The 17227-nt window shown below is 42.4% G+C and overlaps 1 protein-coding gene across 1 annotated transcript in view; it reads right to left on the reverse strand.

Moving 5' to 3' along the window:
- Window positions 1-17227, reverse strand: part of KCNB2 (potassium voltage-gated channel subfamily B member 2) — a 428477-nt gene that overhangs the window by 26044 nt on the left and 385206 nt on the right. The gene's annotated exons all lie outside the window — the stretch shown is intronic.

Raw genomic sequence — 17227 nt, forward strand, 5'->3', positions numbered from 1 at the left:
AGACATTAAGCTGAGGAAAACAAATTCTAAGCTTTCTCTATAAATAAGAGAGTTAACCTAATGATAATAATAAGAAAAAAAACCTAGTGTCATTCCCACAGCCCTCTCCTCTCATAGCAAAAATAGTAGGTGTCTGCTTCTGAAAGTCTAAGCAAACTCGAGAGCAAAGCACAGGCAGATGATGACTTACCACAGTTGCAAGAGACACAACTTTTATGCTTCTTGGTCTTTGGTCTTTAAAGTTTTCAACTTAATGATATGGTTGGGAGATTGTTGGGTACCACATATTTGGCAGATACATGAAGCACACTGAAATTCACAATAGAAATAAGCTGAAAAGAACAAATTTGCCCTCTGCAAAACCACAGGTAGGTTGAAAATGAGAACATAATTGCTCAATGGCATGTTGGCATCCAGGCCAGCCTGGGAGACATCATGGGGGCAAGTTTTATTTATCCTGGTTACTCTTCAGCCTGCCTCCCCTTCTCCCCTCTACACCCTCTGTGCTGCTCCCTCCCACCCCCTTTCCTAACAAGGCCAAGTTCTCAGCCTTTTTGGGGCTGCTCAGGGCTCTCCAACACAGCACCTGCTGCTGCTGTTCCTTCCTTGCCCTTTCCCTTCCATTCTCTCTCTCTCTTTTTTTTTTTTTTTTTTTTTTTGCTTTTTAGGACTGCGCCCGTGGCATATGGAGGTTCTCAGGCTAGGGGTTGAATTGGAGCTACAGCTGCCGGCCTATGCCAGAGACACAGCAATGCAGGATCCAAGCAGGATCCAAGCTGTGTCTGCAACCTACACGGCAATGCCAGATCCCTAACTCAACAAGCAAGGCCAGGGATTGAGTGAGGCCAGGGATTGAACCTGCAACCTCATGGTTCCTAGTCGGGATTCTTTTCTGCTCTGCCACGATGGGTACTCCTCCCTTCCATTCTCTGCGGAAACATCTGTCCAGCAGCCTTTACCTCTGGCTCCTGCTCTGCCAACCTGATTCCATTATTGAGAGTCAGATTATATTTTGACTAAAATGAGTATATCCTCATCAGCAGAGTCTCAGGCAATGGAGATATTTTTCATTTGCAGAAGCTTTTAAATTATACCCACAAAACATTCACCCCCTTATACCTAATTATAAGGCTGGTATTACTGGAGGAATATGTTTTGGTACAAGGAATCATTCATTATTCTTTTGAAAATTTACTGCTTAAATAAATGGTATGTAATGTCTCCCCCCCTCCTAATCTCAACCTCATTAGCTGAATAAAAATTCTGCTTGAACTAAAATGTAAATACTTGGCTTTATTCATGTGGCATATCACTGCCAATTAGGGACATTTTTAAATAGAGTTGATTTATTGACTAGGTCTCAGGCTTTTAACTTTGGGATTTAGTCTTTATTTTCAGTAAAATGACCATATGCTCATTTAAAGATAATATAAATAAATTCCCACTCGTTCATATTGACTGTTTTTTGTCTTTCTTTTTTATGTGAACATTATAATAAGGGTGACATCTCACACATTAATGACTGCTTTTAGCCAAGTGGTTATAGTATTCATGCTCTCTCATTCCACTGAAAGTATATTTGGTGCTAAATTCAATCTCTTGATTCTTGGTTTCTCTTAGCTATATAGATGGGTGCATTTCATTCTGATATATTCACTCTCTAAATGGTTAAATCATTTTCAACTTCAGTATTCATTTAAAAAGTCTCACAAAGAAATGTTTTTCCTCTATAAACAACATTCTTTTATACTGAACTAACTTTCTACAAAAGCACATGGTAGTAAAGTGATTTCAAATTAACCTCTAATCTTTTTTTTTTTTTCTTTCTTTTTATGGTTGCACCCATGGCATATAGAAGTTCCCAAACTAGGGGTCCAAACAGAGCTACAGCTGCAGGCCTACACCACAGCCACTGCAATGTGGGATCTGAGGCATGTCCAAGACCTACACCATAGCTCATGGCTGGATCCTTAACCTATTGAGCGAGGCCAGGTATCGAACCCTCAACCTCATGGATACTAGTGGGATTCGTTTCTGCTGCACCACAACAGGAACTCCCCTAATCTTTTTTATTTTTATTTTTTGTCTGCGCCCACAGCATGTAGAAGTTCCCTGCACCAGGGATCAAACCCGAGCCACAGCAGTGACAACATTGAGTCCTTAACCACTAGGCCTTCAGGGAACTCCAACCCCTAATCTTAACAAATTAATATAATTTTTTGGGGTACAGGTTTCAGGGGGTTCACAAGAATCTCATGGATTCTCTCCATGGATCCGATTCAGAAATAGTTTAATGAGACCAGTTTCCAACTTTCTAGGTGATATTCCCACCTACAAATCCATTGGTCCCTTTAGGCTTACAGGTGTTGGAAAAGGAAACTTAGGATGTCACCCTCCGTCCACCTTCTGCAGCAAGTCCCTCTTGACTTTTCTATTCTATTAGTGCTGCCTTTATTTCATTTTTCTAACCTGGGAATTAAAGTTTTTCTCCCTCAGCCCTAATATCCTATGTCTATAGATCTGTGTTTATGTATAACCCCCTCCCTTCAGCTCGATATCCAAGTGCCTAAATTCTTTTTTTTTGTATAGTTGACTTACAATGTTGTGCTGATATCTCCCGTACCTAAAAGTGACCCAGTCATACATATATATTATATATATATATATATATACATTCTTTTTCTCATCTCATCCCCCATCATGTTCTATCCCAAGAAACTAGACACAGTTCCCTGCACTATACAGTAGGATGAAGCCCCTAAGTTCTACTCATTTGTTCTTTAAGATCCTTTTGACCCCAATCCATCTCTTCTTCCCCCACCCCTATTAATTCAGCCCCTCACCTTTCCATTCCTTAACAACTTCATTAACTTTCTAATTGTTTCAATTACCTTCTGTATTGTCCTTTTCTTTCTTTCATTTTTGGGGGGCATTATAAAATTATTTGTAATAATAACAGACAATAAGGGACAAGACAGTTGATCGCTATTGCTGCTGAACAAATCAGCCCACAGCTCAGCAGCTCTACAAAGCGATAACCATGTATTATCTCCTGGTTTCTATGGGTCAGGAGTTTGGGACAGGCTCATCTGGCCAGTTCTTTCTTGGAGTCCCTCGTACAGTTGCAATCCCATGTCAGCCAGGGCTGCACTCATCTGAAGGCTTGACTGGGGCTGGAGGAGCCACTTCCATGGTGGCTCCTCTGCATCTTGCCCATTTTCTTTCTGGGGATGAAATGGATGTTGGGGAAAGAGAGAATTGAAGGCGTGCAGGATGCTTTTGTTGCTCTTATCTGTTTCACTCTTCCAGTAGCCTCTCCCTACTATCTCAGAGTTTCATTATTTGTCTCATCTCTCCTGCTGGGTTACAACTCTTAAAGGGTCACGACAGATATGAGCGAGACCTGCTTTCTTCAGTGTTCCCCACACAATGTTTACACTTTGGTGCTTAATAAATAAAATTTAGTCACTAGCATTCATGAATTTATTTTGACTATTCCGTGGTACATCTCAATAGTTGGTTATATTCTCAGTGCCGATGTGCACATCTCTCATGAACTTGTTTTAAATTCCCTCATCACACCCTATAGATGAAACCATCCTGTTTGGAGTCACTGGATGCCTTAATCACTTTTGCATCATTCAGCTGACTTTCAGCAAGGCAAATTCTCTGACTTTGACTCCAAATTCCACACCGAAACCAAAACCAAAGAAACAACTGCTTCTCAACGACCCAACAGAGGATGATTTCATCCAAAGCCATCAAGACTTTTCAATTAGACGTGGTTATGGCTAGGCAGTTTAGAAAGTTTAATCAGACTGCAAAGCATTCTACCGAATGAAACCAAAGTCGAAGGGTGATATTGCCATCTCCCTACAGAGTCTTCTCCTCTCCTAAATGTCATTTTCCCCATTTCTCCCTTCTGAACTCTTTCTCCTAGAAAAAACTTAGAAAAGCACAATTCCAACCTCAACCAACTGACATGGCATAGGAGAGAACTCAAAGGATTACACACTTTTTTTTTTTTTTTTTTAGGGCCTCATCTGAGGCACATGGAAGTTCCCAGGCTAGTGATCAAAGTGGAGCTGACAGCAACTCGGGATCCAAACTGCATCTGCAACCTACACTGCAGCTCACAGCAATGCCAGATCCTTACCTCACTAAGCGAAGGTGGGGATAGAACCCACATCCTTATAGATACTAGTCGAGTTCATTACTGCTGAGCCACATGGGAACTCCCACTCATGACATTTTTGATGAAAGATCATCATCTCTGGGGAATCAAAGTAACATTTGGGTGCCCCAGAAGAGATAAGAATTTCTGATCTGATCAGACCATTCCTGAGAGCTGCAGCCTGGATGGAAAGCACCTCTCTAGGGCCATCCTGAGTCTCTAGAATGATGAGCATTGTGGCTCCTGGCTTCTGAGATGGGAATGCTTTGTGGGAGAAGCCACTCTCTCACCTCTTCTTGGGATGAGAGTGTTTGATCAAGGTCTTCTGACCTGAAATGAAAAGTAATGAAGGACCCAAGGGACATGGCACCCAGCCTGGTGTTTGCCTCACCCAAGTAGAGCTGAATAATGCAGGATCCTAAAATGCAGCTTGGTGCTCCTATAAGGGAGCGTGGAGGTCTTGCTTTTTTTTTTTTTGCTTTTTAGGGCCACACGTGGCATATGTAAATTCCCAGGCTAGGGATCAAATTGGAGCTGCAGCTGCAAGTCTACACCAAATCCACAGCAACTGGGGACCCGAGTCACATCTTCGACCTACGCCACAGCTCATGGCAACGCCAGAACCTTAAGCCAGGGATCAAACCTGCATCCTCATGGATTATAGTTGGGTTTGTTTCCACTGAGCCACAAAGGGGACTTTTTTTTTTTTCTTTCCCATTCTTAAAACAAGTGATAGAAATCTATGAAGTGAGGCTCATTCTCACCAGTAGGTGTCTCTGTTCCATCATGCTCTCCCCCAAGCTCGCCCAGGTTTCTCCTGGAAATAGAGATGTTACATAAAAGGATCTTTGCTTTAGAACTCTATACTTTAAAGAGAAGATAAAAAGTGACTTCTCTTTTTATTTATATTCACTTTCCCCTGAATTTGGCCTTGTTTTGCAGCACTGGTTGCTGATAAAGTTGGAGGGTGTTTTCAAGATAAACCCCCTTTGACTCTGATACTTAAGTTAGCTTTGTTGCTAGGGTTTATCTCACTTGAATCAGTGGTGCATTTCTGAGCAAAACAGCAATAACAAAGTTTCTAGGTATGTGAGGATGCTCAAAACATAAGACTTTCTCCGAAACATTTATTCCCTTCCTTGTAAAATAAAATATTGGACTGAGCAGCCTCTAGAGTTAGCTCAGATGTTAATTTTTGAGAGAGGAGCAACCTAACACTTAAGTATGTAATCTCTGGTTCCAGACTATCTGGTTCCAAATCCTAGCTGTGCTTCTAATTACTGAATTGATCTTCCTCGAGCTACTTATTCATCTTGTGCTTCAATTTCCTCATAGAAATAAAAGGGATAATGATAATATTAGTACTACATGATAAAGTAATTATCAAGAATAAATATCAGGAATTCCTGTTGTGGCTCAGACCAGTTAAGAACCTGACCAGGATCCATGAGGATGTGGGTTCGATCCTTGGTCTCACTCAGTGGATTAAGGATCCAGCACAACATTGGTTGCAGATGCTGCTCAGGTCCTGCATTGCTGTGGCTGTGGTGTAGGCTGGCAGCTGCAGCTCCAATTCGACCCCTAGCCTGGGAACTTCCAAATGCCGTGGGTGTGGCCCTAAAAAGAAAAGAAAAATAGAGTATCACAGCCACAGCAATGCAGGATCTGAGCTGCATCTTCAGCCTATGCCATAGCGACACCGTAGCTCAAGGCAACGTTGGATCCTTAACCACTGAGCAAGGCCAGGGATCGAACCTACATCCTCACAGACATTATGTCAGGTTCTCAACCTGCTGAGCCACAATGGGAACTCTGAGAGGCAGGTTTTGAATCCAGCCAGTCTGGCTCCAAGGACCGCTCTGGTAAAGAAGGCATCACGTTCCCAAACGTGAGATTGTACAGTATAAATCACCTGCAGCAAGTCATCCCATTGAGATGATGCTGAAAACTGGAGATGAGGAAAAACCTGGCTAAGAAGGCAGTGCTGGCTAATGAAGAGGGATCTGGCTCCAGTTTGGTCAGTGCTGTTTGTCTAAAAACCAGTCCCTTGGTGCCTCAGTCCCCCTGTCTGTTAAATGCTATTTCCAGGTGAAAGGCTTTGAATGGTGTATGTCTGGGTAGGAGTGTGTGTGTGTGGGGTGTGTGTGTGTGTGTGTGTGTGTGTATGTGTGTGTGTGTGTGTGTATTGGGAGGGAATAAAACTTGTTTGGCTTGAGAGTGAAGGTCCTAACACTGATCACATACAATATGGCCACAAGGATGGGTACCACCTGAGTGCCAATCCCAAACCTGTCCATTCTCTCTGTTGATGTTGCTGGGAAGGCAAGGCTGCTCTCGAATCCACAAACATCATGGAGAAGAATCCACAGACATCATGGGGAAGACCCGGAGATGGAGGTTCTTGCCAGGGTTTTTGCTCAACAGAGACCTTATAATGCTCTAAAAGGGAAAATGATTTCTCTAAGTGAATATGTACGCACGGCAGAAAATTGCTACTGATGCTATAGAGAGTTTAATTCCTTTTCAGAAAAGCCTTGAGAACAGAATAAACACATTATGCTTGGAAGGTGTATTCAAGAAATCTCTTCAGTAGGAAATGACTTGAGAATGATTATTTTTCCCTTTCCTTTGCCAGTGCCTGTCAATGCATGATAAAAAGCTAGAATGGGGCATCCGCATTCAGGCCCTGAAGGTCTTTTTGTTACACACTGAATCGGAGCATTGAAGCAAAATCAAATTTCTATAGGCAGGAAACGTTTTTAATTTTCTCTTCTATCCCCAAAAAGTCATGGCATACGTCACAGTGATCCGTATCTAGAACTTCTCTCAACCTGCTGTAACCTTGCTTTTGTCCCCGCTCTTCTACTGAAATTGTTGTCTCGGGGTCCCTGATCCTACTTGTCCCAGAATCCAGTGTCACCTTACAGCTCTTAGCTTTCTTGACCTATTGGTAGGATTTTACTCTACTGACTACTTCCTTTTCTGGAAATCTTCTCTTCCCTTGGTTTCCATGATGTTACTGTCCTCTCTTCATTTTTCTTTCACCTCCCTGACCTCCCAGTCTCCACTGTGTACATTCTTTCCATATCCCTTTAATGTTAGGGTTTTGTTCGTTTGTTTGTTTTTGCTTTTTAGGATCGCACTTGTGGCCTATGGAGGCTCCCAGGCTAGGGGTCAAATGGGAGCTGCAGCTGCTGGCCTACACCACAGCCACAGAAATGTGGGATCCGGGCCGCATCTGTGACCTACAACAGCTCATGGCAATGCTGGATCCTTAACCCACTGAGTGAGGCCAGGGATCGAACCCGCATCCTCATGGATACTAGTTGGGTTTGTTACTGATGAGCCACGACGGGAACTCCAGATGTTGGTGTTCTTTTATGCGTTCCTCTTCGTCATTTCTTCCAGTGAGGCCCAAGACCATCTCTACACTGGTGGTGCTCAATCTACATTTCCAGGGAAGACGATCCTGCTACACTGCACCAGCAGTAAGGCTTTATCAAGGCTGAGTGCTACCACCCACCCCTAAAGCTTTACGGAGGCTAAGCATTAGCTCAGTGATTTCTCCCAACATCCTATGAAGCAGTGAATATCATTATCCCAGTTTATGATGAAGAAACAGGTTTAGTATTCTCATGCCCAAGCTCACAAAGCTCACAAGTAACTTGAATCGAGGTTTTTGTCTGACTCAAGAGCCCAGGCTGCTGTGAACCATGCCAGCACATGAGCAGGAATCAACCAAAGCGATCACAAAGACCGTGGAAATCTCTGTCCTTGGGTCCAGATCTATTGACTCAACAGATAACTGAGTATTTCCCCTGGCTTGACCCATGGGTACTTTTTTTTGGCAGGGTATGCCCATGGCATGCGGAAGCTCCCAGGCCAGGGAGATTGAACCAGGACTACAGCAGTATAGCAGTGACCCCTTCACAGCAGTGATGATGACAGACACTTAGTCGCTAGGCCACCAGGGAACTCCTTCCATGGGTACTTTTTACCCAACAGACCTAAAAGTGAATTCATTATCTTTTTTTGTCACTTAAATCTATTCCTCTTCTGCTCACCTCTGCAACACATCGAAAGGCCCTATTGGCCCACAGTGATGTCAGCATCCTTGTCACCTTCTCATCTTCCTCCTCACTGGATCAGTCCCCAAAGCCTGACAAACTAACCTCTTAAATACCTCTCATGCCTGTTCATTACTCTCCACCCCTTCCGCTGCGCCCCAAGCACTGGCTACTATTATCTTGCCCACATGGATGCCTCCGCCTCAGAACTGTCTATCCTCCCGGTGCCCTGCCCCTCCTGAGTGTGTTGGTCACTCTGGAACCGATCAGCCATCCAAAATGAAAAGCCCATCTCCCATCACCCTCACCATAAAGCTCAGTTCCTGGTGGATTGCAAGGCACTATGTGGTCTTGTCCCCACTTAACTCTGCAGGCTCTGCATCACCTCCTGCCCCTTCTGTCTCCTCCACCACTTGCCTCCCCATCACACCTTAGAACTCGGCTCACTCTGTCTCACTCATCCTGTTCTCTCTTGGTTATGAGTCTGTGCGCACGCTGGTCCCTGTGCCTGCTATGCTCAACTATCCTCAACTGATGAACTCTTCTCCTCGGATGGGTCCCAGCTGAGATCACAGGTCCTCTGGGACCACGTGCCCTTGGGATCTGGTTGGGCCCTGCTCCATGGGCCCACAGCCCTCGGTGCCCTTCCTGTCAGCATACTTACCACACTGAGCTGCACATGCTCATTTGCCATTTTGCTCAGTAGTCCCTAAGCTTTGCAAGGACAGTGGCCACATCCATGACCCTCTTTCTCATCCTTCTATCCCTATGTCCTGAGCTATGGCCCGTGCTGAATAAATACTGGTTGGCTAACCATTTGTCTGAGTTAACCTGAAGTTTCAACCTTCCTGAGACTGAGAAATGGCCAGGAAGAAACAGCACATTGGCATTCTGCTGATATTGCCACGTGCATCAAGCCCAAGTTTGGATCAGCCCCTGGCTCAAGGAAATTTTTGCTGCATGGGTCCCCCTGGGTTATTACAAGCCAGGCCGTACTCCTCTCTATAGGAGCGGATCATCCTCTGGACGGTATTCCTTGCAAAGGTTATTAATCTCCCACGAAAGCATAGAGATGTCTGGATACTGTGACTCAGCCCTCTGCTCCTGCTGTTCTGCAGCTGTTGCCTTTGTATAAACCTCATTATCTGTGGCCTGGGCCACTGCAGCTCTTCCTGCCCCCCCTCCCCCTTTCCCAGGCTGCCCTCCATCCTGGCACCTCGGGGAGCTTCCGGAAATACTAACCTCATTGTTGTTGGCTTCTCATTGCCTCCGAGATAATGCTAAAACACTTAAGCCAAGCTGTTTATAATTTTGCTCCAAACCTATTTTTCCATACAGAACTATGCCTATTTACCTATAACATGCTATGAGCTCTTGGAAGGAAGAAACTAGGCTTCCTTCCTCAATCCATCCATTCATCACCCACCAATCAGTGTACCAGTTAATGGAGCATTGCTGTGTGCCAGGCACTGGTATAAACTGGTGAGCAAAATTAGACATGGTTCCTGTGCTCCAGTTGGGGAGACAGGCACTAGTAAAATGATCAATACATGAGTTTATTTATGAACCAATACATTCTGTAAAGAAAAGGTGAGGGTTCTCAACAGCAAAGAAGGCCAACCTAACCTGTGGGTCAAGGATGCTTCTCTGAGCAAAGGATGGTTCACAGAAAGGATGAGGAGGCATTGAGTGGATGCAGAATGAAAAGTTTATATGCCTTCACTGTCCGAAGCTCTCCTTCAGAGCACAGCGCAGGAGAGGAGCTCAGTAAATATTTGTTGAATGTTGGACTTCAAGGCCTCTTTAAAGAGCTAGAACTCAAAACCTCTGGCCAAGACAAGAATTACCAGACCCTTATCATCGCCCACCCACCTCACGGTAATGCCCCCTCCCCCACCTTGAGCAACCTGGCTTAATCCTTCCTACGCTCTATTAGGAAAGGCATGTAGCCACTCCTCACCCCCTCTGGGGCCTTATGTACCCCAACCAACCAGCAAGGTCAGCTAGTGTATCCTACGACCTCTTCTCTCTCCCTGGGCTATAAAAACAGACACAACTATGCGCCAGGAGTCAGCTCTCCCTGAGCATCAGGAAGTGGTTCCGCTGTGCTAGCAGCATCTTATCTCAATAAACTCTTCTTTGTTTTTGCCTCACTTTGCCGGAAATTCTTCTTTCAACTCACGTGCACAGACCACAACACTGAATGAATCAGGAATGGTGGGAAAAAACAAGTGGTACAGACAAGTCAGCTTAGGTCAGAATGTGCTAGAAGGAGATGAACACAGTCTCAGTTCAAATGGAGAATGATAGTTCCTGGACACATGTATACAAGTGCCAGTGTTTTGGAGGCTGGGGGAAAAATTAATTCTCTACTTCAATTCAAATAGAAAGGGGATGGAATCTAATATATTCCTTTTCACAGAAATGGAAAGGAATGAACTTTTCCACAGAAAAGAAACTCACGGACTTGGAGAACAGATTTGTGGTTGCCCAGGGAGAGGGGGAGGGAGGGGGATGGACAGTGAACCTGGGGTTAATAGATGCAAACTATTGCATTTGGAATGGATAAGCAGTGAGATCCTGCTGTACAGCACTGGGAACTATATCCAATCACTTGTGATGGAACATCATGGAAGATAATGTGAGAAAAAGAATGTATATGTATATATATGTGTGTGTGTGTGTGTGTGTGTGTGACTGGGTCACTTTGCTGTACAGTAGAAAACTGACACAACAGTGTAAACAAACTACAATAGAAAAAATAAAAATCATTAATTAAGAAAAAAGAAAAGGGGAAATGCTTTGGAAGTCAAATGTAAGAACTGATTAACTCTGGATGTAAACCTTATCACATAACATTCAGTGGATACCAAGGCTAAATAGGCTAAATGTTTAAATCTGTCCACTGGATTCACAGACAGCAGCAGGGCCAGCCTAGGCTCCCTTGAGTCTAAATTACTAAATATAGTGGCGTATAAGTGGAGAGGCACAGATGATTTCAGGACCTACCTCTGGCATAGTCTGATTCTGAAGCCTTTTAAACACAGCTTTGATTTTCTACTTACAAACATTTTATGTGTGTTCAGAGAATCCAAAACAGTCCCTGTACTCCTCTGGGTCAAATCCTTCTTTTAAATTTGCGTGAGGTCTCTAGGCAGGGACTTCAAGCAGGGTCTGCTCTGCTGGGCATGACTTGTGTCTTGGATTGACTTCATCTGCTCAATCTATCTTCCACTTTGCACAAACTACAGTTTTCTCTTAAAAAATAATTTTCAATAGTTTATGAGTATCATAATTTGGTTTTATTTATCAAGGATACTTCATGGTTGATTAATTCTTTGTAAATAAAAGTAGCAAGAAACACACACTTATCAGCATGTACCTATTTTTACTTCCAAGCAGACAAACATTGATTTGCTTCTCTGCTATTAATGGAAGTATTCTTACGGCAGTACTGATTGTACCACATCTTGGGTTAGAATATGAGAAGATACATCTTTGTAATCACAGACACCCACGGTCATAATTGCCCGCCTCGTCCTTCAAGGACAGGTAACATGAGGTCACAACTGGTAGTTCTGGTGGCAAAAGTGTGATATTTAAAATGGAAAACTCAACATTAATTAGAAAGCCATCAAATGACAAGGCAGTCTTTGCTGTCGGGAAAGATATATTTTAAAAAGTCAAAACATTGTGAGTCACTCTCTTACAATGCAAATCTCTATTTTGGCTTCACCTCGTTCATTTGCAAACCAACTTCTACTCTAAGAGAGGGAATGATTTTTACATAAAATCACCGAAGAAGCAGCTTTCTTTCACTATACTTTAAATTCTACAGAGTATCTTTTAAACTCTTTGGAAGCTACTGAATATTTTAGTTGTAAAGACACTGAAAGGAATACTTTCTCTAATTATAAATTATCGTTTTTAAGTTTGCGTAATCTTGAAGATTAATGGAGATGATCCAAATCTCTTCTTGGAAATGTTTTAGATACTACCTAGAGTCCTAAGATCTATAGGGGAGTAAAAAGCAAAAGATTCATTGGCTTCTTAAAATAGGAGGCTTAGGTTGTAAAAGGCTTAAAAAATTAAGGCATCAAAAATGAATGTTCTTTAGTGGAAAAGAAAGAGCAAAAGGCATAATGCCAAGTTCTCACTTTGCTTTGTGTTTTTTCTCCCCTAAAGTTTCTTTAAATACAGCGAATAGTTTTACTTACATGCAGAAAATGAAGCCTAAGATACTCATATGAAAGTGAAAAGGGCAGCTCCAGGGCTGCTGGACCTCTTAACAAAAGCATCAAGGGAAAGAGGAGAGAAAACTGAATAGCAGCTTGCTTGGTGGATGAGAAAGGTCTCCTTAAGGGTGAATCCTCTCTACTATAGGCAGTGGCCCCAAGGAATACTGCTTGCATCTCAAATAACTTATATTAATTCCCGATGATCTGGTGGCTTTTGGTGAGCACAGCATTCTGACTGCGTTCTGGACCAAGTTGAATAATCAGCTTCCCCAAGGTTCTTGGTGGGTTCTGGTGTGAAACAGGGCTGCTACCACAGATTTTAGGCATCGAAGGCCCTTTTACAAGAGGCAAGCCTGCCTCACACATAGAGGACGTGAAATGTTCTACTTCTGGATGATTAGTCAATGGCTTTGCAATACCTGTGCTTTTGTGGAACTGGAAGAAGATAATCACAGCAGAATATTGTGGTCCTCTGCTCTGACCAGTTCCTCTACACTGCAGAGGTATAATCAGTCTTTTTTTTTGACCATGGTATGCAGAAGTTCCAGAGCCAGGGATCAAACCAGGGCTACAGCAGTGACCCGAGCCACAGTAGTGACAAGTATGGATCCTTAACCTGATGAGCCACCAGGGAACTCCTCATCACTTTTCTTTTGCTGAGAGCCTTCTTCCTTATAAAAATGCCTTGCATCATTAAAATTCACTTAACTTTCTATTCTGCTTACAATTTTAGCACATAAATATTTCCCAAAGGTCCTGACTTTTATCCCTGTTTTTTGCAATTACATTTCCAGTGTCTTTCTTTAAGTCCCATGTGAATGGCTAAAATGAAGCATAGAACTGCAGGATCCTGTTAATTGAGAAGCTTTTAGGTGGCCAGTTTGGAGGGAGAAAAAGGAGAGGAAACTTGGAATGCAAGACTTGGAGTGCCTTGCATCAGTCTGCGGTGAGTTTTATAAATACTCTATTTTCTTCATTTTCACAGGCCAAGCTTAACTCATAGAAGTTTTTGAAAACCTTTCAAAGACATTGGCTCTCAAGCCATTTAAATGAATCATTTGATAGAACTGGAATCAGAAACCCATTGAAAGTGAGGTTGACACTTGGCAGGTGTGTCCTGATTAAAACACAATCAATCATGCATGGTTCTGCAGATCTTGTGAAAGAGTTCACCTATAGTTGCCCCCCATCCACCCATCCATCCATCCAACCATCCATCCTTCCTTCCTTCCATCCATCCTTTATTCTATCCATCCACCCATCACCCAGCCATTCACTCATCATCCAGCTATCCACCTACCCAGTGTTTATCTGTACAAGGTACAAGAAATACAAAAGTCAATAGGACAGTCCTGTCCCCTAGACATTATATTCTAGTGAGAAAAAAAGGAGGTAGAAAGGAAAGGATGGAGGAGAGAAGGAGGTAAAGTTTAAGAGGTGAGGGGAGGCATCTGAGCCAAAGATTATGATACAGTGTCATATATTTTCAAATACAAGTTCACATAAAGTGTTATGGCAGCACCAATAAAGAAGCCTTTTTTTTTTTTTAAATAACAAAGCTACTTAGAGGCAATCAGTTAAGCTAATCTAATTTGTATCTTAGTTTCTTTCTCCTGTCTAATTGAGAAAGAATTTTGTAATGTCTGAGATCAAAAAATGGGGAGAAATTATTATTGTACAGAAAGTAGACAATGCACTTTGGTTAACTGTATTGCAATGAGTCTAAAAGTCTCTCTATACATTTAAAAATAGCATTGTAGTTGCGTACCTTAGTAAGGCTATACTTACTTCTAAGCACATCAACATTGAACAAAAATAAGTGGCAATATAGCCAACTTCTGTACACAAAAGCAAATTATTTAGGTAAAAATAGAAAGAGCTGAAAATGGAAAAAAGATGGTATTAAGATAAAAAATGAGAAGTGGGAATATTCCAATTACTCTCTACTTCTCAACACCTTTAAAAAATAACCTAGAGGTCTATTTTGACCTTTACTACTCATATGGGATTTGGCCTGATTTGAACTGTGGTTATTTGTTTATATGTCCACATGGTTTTATCCCCTCTATAAGCGTGTAATTATCTTAAGGGCAAAGAGTCCTTATCCATCCAAATACTGCATAAAATCAAGTTTTTGTTATATAAAGAAGTATATATTCATATATATACCTGCAGCATATGGAAGTTCCCAGGCTAGAGGTTGAACCAGAGCTGCAACTGCTGACCTATACCACCAGATCTTAATCCAATAAGTGGGGACAGGGATCAAACCTACATCCTTATGGATACCAGTCAGTTTGCTACCACTGAGTCACAATGGAAACTCCAAGAAATATATTTTTCATTCTTAAGCCTATTTTAATAGAAAGGGAAACATGTATCATTTACCTGATCAAGATCGCAGAATCTGGCTTCACAGTCCTCTAGCTTTTAAGGGGAAGATCATCTTTTCAGAGACATGTGTCATTTACCTGATCAAGATCGCAGAATCTGGCTTCACAGTCCTCTAGCTTTTAAGGGGAAGATCATCTTTTCAGAGATACTCTTTGATTTAGGGTCATGGAATATCTGAGAGGTGTTTCCATCCTTTGGAATCTCATTCTGTGGCAAAAAACTGGCATGATTTCCCTTAACATAGTTTTAAAGGGGCAATTCAAGAGTTTCAATATTTGCCTTCAAAACAATTTGAAACCAAAATAATTTCCAATGAGATATATGAATATAACTAAAATTTTTACTTTCTGACTTACTTCAATGTTCATAGTCACAGTCACCTGGATTTTAGAGTTAGAAGCGAATGCATAGACTATTCCAAGCCATTTCTTCTGCAGAAAGAGAAGTCTTGCCAAAGGTCACAGACCACTAGCAACAATGTTGGCACTTTGCAAGACTCTGACTTCTCAATTTTTCCTTTATAGATCCTTTTACTATATATTTCTTCACATATGGAGAAAAATAAGATACAGGAAAAGAAATATGTCAATTTTCCTTATTAGTCAGCCATTAGGGACAAAATCACAGAACAAGTCAGTAACACTATTCCAAATGTGATATCATTAATATCCCTCAACCGTCTTATTTCCTAAAAGCTGATAAGTCTTTTCTACAGCAGCTGGGTTTTTCATGCATCTGTTCATTTAACAATTATATTATGAACTCAAGTTATATCTCAGGACATAGGCTCCATCAGAGTGAAAGAATAGTGGACCTTTCCCTCACAAATCAAATAATTTGGTCAACGCTAGTCCTATCCCAGGGAACTCCAATTTCCCTTCTAATGCCTTTGTGTCTAAGCTTCTCAGCCTTCTTAAGATCAGCTCCCGTCCAATTCCTCTGTCAACTCCCGTGGCCCCACAAGGACCCTGCTGTCACCTGGCACTGTCCTATATCTGAAATCTCAAACCTAAAATCCACACTCTGATCACAGCTTTGTGTCCATCTAGCTTTCTCATTATTCCCATGTTGGACTTCAAGGCCCCTTCAAGGAGATAAAACTCAAAACCTCTGGCCAAGACAAGAATATCAGACCCTTATCATCACCCCACCTGTCTCACTATGGTGCCCCTTCCCCCACCTTGAGCAACCTGGCCTACTCCTTCCTATCTCCTGCTGAGAAAGGCATGTGGCTCACTCCTCATCCTTTTCCTATAGGGGCCTCCTATAGGCTGCCCCCAACCAACCAGCAAATGTAAGACCCCTCTGTCCCCAACTTATCAGCAGGTAAGCAGGTGTATCATGAGACTGATCTTCTCCTTGGGTTGTAAAAATAGACATGACCATGCACTAGATGTCGGCTCTCCCTACTGTCAGGAAGTCGTCCTGCTGTGCTTTCAGTGTCTCTTAACTTGGTAAACTCTTACTTTCCACATCTCCATGCCCAATAAACTCTTCTTTCTTTTCACCCTGATAGGAGTCCGGAAATTCTTCTTCCAAACCTGCAAGCACAGACCACAACACCCCACAACACCTATCGTTGACTCTTCATCATGGTCTTCTGTCCCTTAACTTCTTTCTCATTAGACCATTTTTAGCTTCCTTTCCTTCTCCATCCAGCCTGGAATCCATTCTCTTGACAAAAATTCCTTCAATTCCATCGATGCCCTGTCTATGCCACCCCAGCCCCCATTGTAGATGAAGCCAACCATTTGCATTTTTAAAGTCCTGTACTTCGTCCATGAACTACGGCTAGAGAAACTTGCTGTTCTCTCCTGACTGATGCTAGGAGAAACTCAAAGGCCAGAGTCTAGGCTGAATCTTCAAAAGGGCTGATTAGTTCTGTTTTTGCTTGCTACTCAGCTTCAGCTGTACAAGCACCTCCCTACTCCCCTTGAGGCACCAACTGCACACTTACCTCTAATGTGTGTCTCTAGTCACAGATGATGTGTTTTCTGCTGCAACACAAAACAGAAGCACAGAACTGGAGGCATCTCAAATTCCTACCCTGCTTCTCCAACAGAACATCATCTGCACTTGATTTTCACTGCTGATGGGGAATACAAAATGACCCAACCTCTATGGAATGGAATTTAGTAGCACCCGGAAAAAGCACAGATACCTTGAATCAGCAAACCCATTTCTAGGAATCTATCTGGAAGATAAAATGGTGAAAATACAAAGTGACCTAAGCACAAAGATATTAATTCTAACACCATAAGAAGAAAAGATTAGAAACAGCCCAAATGTCCTTCAGCACCCTACACAAAGGCACATCCACAATGGAGAACTGTGTAGCTATTTTTTTTTTTTTT

Source organism: Sus scrofa, chromosome 4, assembly GCF_000003025.6.
Source record: "Sus scrofa isolate TJ Tabasco breed Duroc chromosome 4, Sscrofa11.1, whole genome shotgun sequence".
In the NCBI taxonomy this organism is placed as follows: Eukaryota; Metazoa; Chordata; class Mammalia; order Artiodactyla; family Suidae; genus Sus; species Sus scrofa.